Below are 7,733 nucleotides of genomic sequence, written 5' to 3'. Positions count from 1 at the left end.
AGTGAGTTCCTTAAGGACCACTATGAAACAGAATATGACATGACCCTTAATGATCTTATCTATTTGCTTGGTGCTGCTGAATCAGAAATGGTTTGAGGACTAGTAAAGCAAATTTTGATTAGAAGATCAACTTCCCAAACCTTCAATGGACATTGACAATGGTAACATTGGATACACAGTAAAAGTTTTCTCTTCCCAATGGAAAGGGATCGGCCATAGTCAACTCGGTTGACCAAATGGTAAAGAGAAAGGCAAGTTTGTGATAATCCAGTACACCATTCCCAAAGAGTCCATATGTTTCTCTTGCCAAAGGAAGGGGAATTGGTTGCGAAGCTGCCTTAACTACCTGAAAGATCTGAGAAAAGGTCTAGTCAAGAAGTTTGACTCTATTTTAGGTAAATTCCACTATCTAACTCTGTTAAGTTTCTATTCTGAGATTCTTGTTACATGATGTGACTGGGTCACATGTTGATGTTTTAAGAATCAAAGAAAAGTGAAGAACTTAAAGGAAGTGTATGTTGATTCTGATCACGAAGATGGATCTCGATTGCATGGTTCAGTGATCAGAATTTTGAGCTGTTACTTAGGAGTTATGATATATTGCTTAGGAATAGATAAAAATAAGTTTTTCATATGCTTTTGCACTGTAAGGATAAGTTTTTCCGCAAAGTTTTAAAATTAAAGGAATTTTTTGATTTTATTTATTCTAAGTATCTTTACAATGGCATTTGTGAAAAATTGTTGCTTATATGATTCCATTGATAGCAATAATGGAAAATGGATTTGTTTCATTTGTGGTAATGTCTAATTTACCAAATAAGGAAAGATTCTGATCACCCAAGGTTTCAGTTGGATAGAAACTTAGAAATCATACAAGTTGTATAGTATGATGAATGAGAATTTTCATCTTTGGAAAATTAAGACTAATTCCTTGTTCACATGCATATGTGAGTCAAGTGAAGGACTAAGGGATCGAGTACACATTCTGGTGCACCGGTCAAGTCCACCACAAAAGATCGATAAGACTATTCGTCATGATTTACTAAAGTTTAGTAAATATGGTTATACTTACAAGTTTAAGTATAATTCTGTAGCATTGGAAAGGTTTCGATGTATGGCAGAACGAATTGAGAAGAATCAAATTAGGCAGAAAGATAAAAGTTTCTCAAATCTGAAAAGATGGGAGAGTACTTTAGTATCAGGTTTTGTGATCATCATAATGATTTAGAAATCATATCACAATTAGTCCTCTACGGAAATCTTAGTGCATTCCTATGGCTAAGAAGAGGAATCAAGAATTACTGAAATGGTTAAATCAAGAAGATGAGTCATACTTCGTTCCAAAACAAGTCTTAGAGTCATACTCCAAGACTGTAAGTTGAGTGACATATCTTAAAGAAAGGTTTAAAACACTTGTTAAATGTAAGAGTAAAAGTGTCCTACTCTTGTACATTTGAAATTATTAAGTTATGATGTTTTGGATAAAACAAAGACCAACTAAGGCCGATTGTGTGAAGTGTGTGTCTTGATTAGAATCCACACTATCTCTTGAATATTTGACAAGAAAGTCTTATAGGTCAAGAAGACAGTGGGAGTGAAAAAGATCCTGAAATAGTTTCAAGAACTAATCAAGAGTAAAAACCTGTATTTCATCACTAGCACACGACTAGAGGTTTATAACCTATTGTGTTGACAATTCTGTGCCCATTCCAGTAAAGTTGGCTATACATTTGAGTTCTACATGTTCTCAATTGTTTGCATAACTACTTGGAAGCAATGACAGGCCCTGTACTGCCAGGTGGCGAGAAGTTAAGATTGCACAAGTTCAATCCATATGAGTTTGGATTTGTCACTAACCTAGTCTTGTGATTATGGTTTTGACAAATTCACGTGGATAAGAACACATACACCATAAAATCTAAGGGTCATAAGGTTTCTCTCCGATTCATGAAAATGATGGTGATGAAACACTTCCACCAAGTAGATTTTAAGTAAGATAGCAATTGTGATCTTTGCATTCTCAAAGTCGTTAGTGGAGCATGCGTGGTTAATCGGCACACTAACATGGACTTATGAGAAATGGAAAAAGTCTAAACAATCGAGACTATGATTACGTCATCCCTTTTCATAGTTCTAAAATTGTTTAAACACACCTGTGAGCTATCTAAGATAAGGTGTATGTTTTTTATAAAGTCTTATCAAAGCAATCTCGTATCAGAAATCTGAACTTTGGTAAGAAAGTCAATAAAGTATTGATTTCTAGAAGTCCAGCTAATTTCTGGATACATGTCAAAGCTAGTTATGAATATTAATTATAGAAAACAAAACTTTCAATTCGTGAAGTTGCAGGGGTTGAAAAGTTGTTTTGCTATAATTAAGGGAGAGGAAATTATACTTCATTTAAATTCTAAAAGCTTAGATTGAGGTTTTAATCGTCTTTAGTCAAGGATATATATATGAATTTTGTGTTGGAATGGCTCCACATAAGGAAATTCTATATATGAGTCCATTATTTGTGTTCTAAAATTCGATTATGATTAGGCCATCCCTTTTCATAATCTGAATTATGAGAACTTGGAAAATAGAAATATTATAGCAAAAGGACTGGTCTAGTATCTTGTCTTTATGTGAGACATCATGAATCGTGTCCCATATGCTTCATATATAGGATCGATTGCATGTGCTATAATATTCATCCTTTCTAAATTTTCCAAATGCTCTGGGCATTAAGGGGGGAAAATGTAGAATTGGATATGACTAAAATGATTAAGCAATTGTCTAGAACAATCTAAGGTTTACCAAAGATTGGTTGCTCAGGGACAGTTGGAAGTATAGTGTTAAATTTTGGAGAGGACCATTTTGACATATTCTGAAAAGAGGCAACTCTTGTTCAGAAGTGTCAGTCAAAATGGGAATATGGAAATGGTTCATAGTTGGAAGTTATTCAATCTGTTTAAGATTAGAAAAACTTAATGCAAGAAGGATGTTTCCATGGAGTTGATCTCCATTGGAATACTCTGTAATGTCTGTTGACAAGTCTTTGTGACTTTGTGCATAATCATTACAAGACGATCATGCATATAAGTTTAAAATCTAACAGATTTCGGTAAATGATAGGAATTTGGAATTCTTACATTTTCGATAAGGATTTGGGATTGTGAAAAGAGAATCATTATAATTATGTTCAAACAATCTAGTTCACAAAGTAAAGATCATAGACAAACATAGAGTGCATACTTGGTGTATGGCAAAGCCATTGTTTAGAAGAACATAGTGTACATGCTTGGAGCATGGGACAACTAGTGTTTTTTAATTCAAGTATAAAGTTGATAAAACCGAAACAATGAATAATGAGTAATCAGTATGGTGATAAATAAGAAGTGTTCTATTTATATTCATAGGTTTTGATACCATACTAGATTCAATTATTCTTGTGTTTCATTTTGCATGTTTTGACTTCCAGAATAAACTAGGTCACTCTTCCCGAATGACTAAGTTATTCAAGCCATCCATAGTCGGTCATATGTTGGAAGTAGATATGAATCAAGACTGTCATGAGTTGGCTTGTAGATGTCTAAGATGTTGGACATAGCAAAGAGGTGCTAAAACACTCATGAGTGCTCATAAGTTCTGAGTATTGGATTCAACCCACGCTCATTTGAATCACTTCATGGATTTTATCACGAGTGATCATGAGACGATAATATCTTATATTCTTCAAACCTAGAGATATGAGTTGTTACTATGAGTTGGTTGTACATTGATTGCGCGAAAACGCATTGGTAACTCGATGTTATAAAACGTGCCTTTGTGTATGATTCAACAAGTAGTAGAACAAGCCATATGAGTCGAAGTTTATCCATTCCTTTTACCTTCGGGATAAATGCGATATATATGGGCCCCTCGATGATTTAGTGATGACAAATGTAAGTGCTCGGTCAGGCCTGGACTGATTTGATTTGTTCAATTAGTCAGTCGTCATAAATCGGAAATCGGGAAACAACAAATGGATAGTGAGAATGATTTATAATCCATGTCACACTCCATAGGATATCTAGAATGGAGGAATACATGATCCCTTATCTAATGGACAAGTCATTGACAAGATCAGAGTTCAATTACAACGTCAGAGTTCGACAGCGGCTTAAAGAGCTACAATTTCCAGTCGGTTCTTGAAGTCATACTCAATAATAGGTTTAGACTTATCCAAGTGGGAGACTGTTGGATTAGTGTCTAAGTCCATAACTATATTTGGTATGTACTTGACCCGACTCGGCATGGTCCATTTGGGTTGCATGGCATCATGCATTTGGATAGACTAAAATGAGAGAAATAACACTTAAGGTTTGGTAATATATTATAAGTTCTAATATATTAATAAGATTATTTAATTAGTATTGATCAAGAATTAATTTGGAATTAATTAAGTGATCAAAAGAATATCAATTAAATATATGGGTTGATTGTGTAAATCATCCATACTTATATAGTAGGCTAATGCTCCATGGATTATCAAGTTGGGCTAAAACCCATAGGATGCTCCATGGATGCTCCATGGTGTTTTTGTACCCATGGATCATGGAAATGAAAGGCCATGACAATTAGGGTTTACATGGTGTAATCCTAATTGTGACACACTATATAAGCATCTTATTCTTCCCAAAATTTGCAACCATGTGAGACTATGAAGAAATGGTGAGGGCTAGCCGATTTCATGAAGTGTTCATTTATCTCTAAGTTATTCCAAGTGCATTTGATGTTGTGTGAACCATTTGAGGTGTCACACTTGGGGCACTCAGCTCTTGAGCATCAAGGAATCAAGCTACATAAAAAGGTATGTCTTCTAACTTGTTTTTATTACCCAAGTATCAAAGATTGTATGTTAGATAGGGTAATACCTTGGAATATTCATATTTGCATGTATAATAGAGAAAACATAGATCCAAGGTATTTAGGGTTGCATGTACACTTAGGAGTGTTAGAATGCTCAAAACCCAACAATCTTGGTGCTCTCTTGTAGAAGAATAAAACTATTGAAGAAGGTGGTGTTGCTTGTAAGCTTGTGGATCCACAAACTACCTCACTTTGTGCATCTTTTGAAGGTATAACGTTTATACCTTGATGTGTTTCTTTCTAAATCTCTTAAATGGGTATTTATGAGCTTTTTTTCCCAAAGCTTGGACCTTTGTGAGTATGGGTTACTCCAGAGTATTTTTGGCTGTCCTTTTAGATGTATTGGAGTTCTTAGAATCATAAAAATGGTTGATTGATGGTCCCTTTCCATGCATGCAAGAGTTTGGTGGTGTTGACTATTGATTAAGTTAGGGTTTTAAGGTTTAAGTTCTTTTCATCCATGCAAAGGCTTAATGTTATGGACTTTATGGATTAAGACGTTCTATGGAGGTCTTATCTATGTTTGGATTGCATGTCTTAATGATTGAGACATTTTAGAGTGATTTTTGGGATCAGACGACGTACGCCCCGCGTAATTCTGGCTACGTCCAGCGTAGCCAGGCCTGACCCCGACCCACATGATCCTTCGTGTACGTTGCGCATAGAGGGGAGTACGTCCAGCGTACACGCTGGGCAGTTGAGTTTTGGTGACTTTTGACTATTGGTCACGATTTAGGGTTTTGAACCATAGAAGGGGCAAAATGGTCTTTTTGCCCTTAAGAGGCATAGTGGTGGGATTTGGAATGTGAGTTGGGTTGTGTACCTTAATTATTAATCAGGATTAATTATGGTGTTATTAGGCGGATTCTAGTTCCGGCAGTTCGCATGTGAGATTTATTTGTCATCAGTATCACATAAGTCTCCTCACTTGGTCTTACCTGTGTGATATAATAACTATATTTGTGATGACCAACTGGGTCTAACTCTTATTATTGTGTTATGTTTTTTATGTGTGACTGAGACTGCAGATAGTCTCCACAGTTGCTGATAACCCACGGGGCGTGCTGTTTGCCCACTGGGACTACTGATAGTCCCCATGGTTGCTGATAACGCACATGGCGTGCTGTTTGCCCACTAGGACTGCTGATAGTCCCCAGGGTTGCTGATAACCCACAGTTTCTTATTTATGTTGTGATGTATGTGTTATTTTGGGGAACTCACTAAGCTTTGTGCTTACGAATTGTGGTTTACATGTTTCAGGTTTTCTTATATCAAAGGAGGGGCACAGCTCGATTGCATCGCATCAATGCGGGAGTTGTGCATATGATAACTTTTAAATGATACTCAGATAAATGTTTTAAGATCTTGTAGTTGTGATTTAAATAAACACTTAATGTTTTAATTGAAATATTTTGGTTGAAATTTGGGGCATTACAAATGATATGGTAAAGACTTGTCACTTTGTTAGTTAATACATATACCATATACCTGTTTACACTACACCATCATCTCAAGTTCCAGAGTAATAGACTTATACATAAAAGCAATAGAAACAGAAAGAGTCGAGAGAGTTAGATAAAGAGAGGAAAAATACCGGTATATATCTGTTGTGGATAGGAGATTGGAAAAGGAGAGCGTTTGCCGGCAGCGAGCATAGCGAACGATGGAAAAAAGAGACCAAGGTGTAGAAGCGAAAATCTGGCAAAGGTGAAGTGCTAGTCCGATGTGTGGCGACAGACACTGATGCGAAGATGCAGCTTTTCGGCAGGCAGCGGGAGGCGGCGTTATTCCGATGATATTTTGATGTTTTCGGTTTCGAAATTTCCGGATCTTCATTGTTTTCTTAGACTAAAAATCTTGAGTTAATAATTTTGTCCCTTTGATTTTTCTTTATAGAGTTTAAAATATAGTTTCTCAGTTTGATTAGTTTCATAATGTGATACGGTTTCTTTTGATTCTATCAGTTATTTTATCAAAGATTTATTTTTTATTTAATCAGTGATTTTCGGATGATTTTGTTAATTCATCTCTAAATTTTGTAACACAAAACAAAGGGGGAAAATCTAACAAATATAATCATTATTTGATTTATTTTATAAAAAATATAAACATATAACGTATTAGGAACCTTAAAACCGGGGAGGCCATAAGGATCCGCCACTCAGTGGAAGAGATGCTGAAATAGGCGCAACTTTATCCGAGCCAAATAGAGAAAAGCAATAGCATTTTAACCTTACAATTTCTATTTTCAGCAAGATTATCATAAAAACATTGATCTTACAATTTATTTATGTACATATGATAAATACAGTTTTTATATTCTTGATATCTACCTTGTAATAATTCTAATATAGGTTAATGACCTAGGAGGGTAATAAGGTTTTAAATTTGTCCACATCAGGTCCTAAGGTCTTTTTTGTACATATTATGGTTAATGACCTAGGAGGGTAATACGGATTCAATTTTGTCTACATTAAGTCTCATCTCTTTTTTGTACATATTATACCAACATGGTTATTATAATCGTTTAAATGTCGTCATTTAAGAAGGACGACATTTAAACGATTATAACAACCATGTTGGTGTAATATGTACAAAAAAGACCCTATGGACCTAATGTGGACAAAACCATATTACCCTCCTAGGTCATTAACCCTTAGAAGCTTTTAGAATAATTACATAAATGGACCTTACGATTTACAAAAAAACATTAATTTAGTATTTAGTTTTTTTTACACGGGTAGTCTTGTGGTTCCAACTTCTAGTTGCATTGTTGATTGTAATGACTTAAATATCATTTTTAATATTTTTATCAATTCATTTAACTTTTTTTGCAATTT

The sequence above is a fragment of the Lactuca virosa genome, chromosome 3, assembly GCF_052849685.1.
Source record: "Lactuca virosa cultivar CGN04683 chromosome 3, Lactuca_virosa_CGN04683_v6, whole genome shotgun sequence".
Taxonomy (NCBI): domain Eukaryota; kingdom Viridiplantae; phylum Streptophyta; class Magnoliopsida; order Asterales; family Asteraceae; genus Lactuca; species Lactuca virosa.
This window is presented reverse-complemented; position numbering follows the sequence as displayed.